This window comes from Rhinopithecus bieti, unplaced genomic scaffold (assembly GCF_001698545.2).
Source record: "Rhinopithecus bieti isolate Rb0 unplaced genomic scaffold, ASM169854v2 scaffold_14665, whole genome shotgun sequence".
NCBI lineage: Eukaryota > Metazoa > Chordata > Mammalia > Primates > Cercopithecidae > Rhinopithecus > Rhinopithecus bieti.
The window spans coordinates 1,345,337-1,346,126 of record NW_016808467.1 but is presented as its reverse complement, the minus strand read 5'-3'; positions in this window follow the sequence as shown (position 1 = coordinate 1,346,126).

Genomic DNA, 790 nt, shown 5'->3' with positions numbered 1-790 from the left:
TATTGTCTATCCTCTCCCCAATAATATACAAGTTCTAAGAAGACAAGGACTTTGTATCTTTGGTCTCTGATGCTCAGTGAACATTTGTTGAATGAATGAATAAATGAATGAATGAATAGTGGACATTCAACAAATAATTCAATAAATAAATAATTGGTTATCAAATGAACAAATGGAGCAGGAGTTCTAAGGGATCTAGATTAGGCTGCCAGAAGAGCAGGGGTAAGGTGTAATCAAGTCTGGGAACCACAGGCATGGAAAGAAAAAAGTGCACAGACACTATTCAGAACTTTTCATGAGTGTGTTTATTAACTCTCACTCCCCACAGGCAAGGCTGGGTTTTGGTGAGGGAAAGGAAAGACTCTCATTGACGACATTGCTGGGTAAAAGGCCTTCAGAGAGCTACCTACTCTTTGTGGGTATGGTCATGGGCAGCCTTCAGCGCAATGGCTGACAGGGATATGAATTCCTGAAAGTCGACCTGTTCATCTTGATTAGCATCCAGGCCTTGGAATATTTTGTTAATGACAGCTTTGTCTCTGGTATTCTAGGAAAAAAGGATAACAGAGACCTTGAGATCAGAACCTCCACACAAGACCCTTTCTTAGGCCTCTTATCCCTCAGAGCTCGAGTTAGGGAGGCCCAGGCACATTAACTCATTAGCCAACACTGTGTTGGAGAATCCAATGTAACAAAACAGAGGACACAATGGTCATGAACCACCCGGGAATTAACAAGTCTTGACCTGGAAGGTACTCTTCTGCTCACTCATTCAACCCCTCCCGTGCCC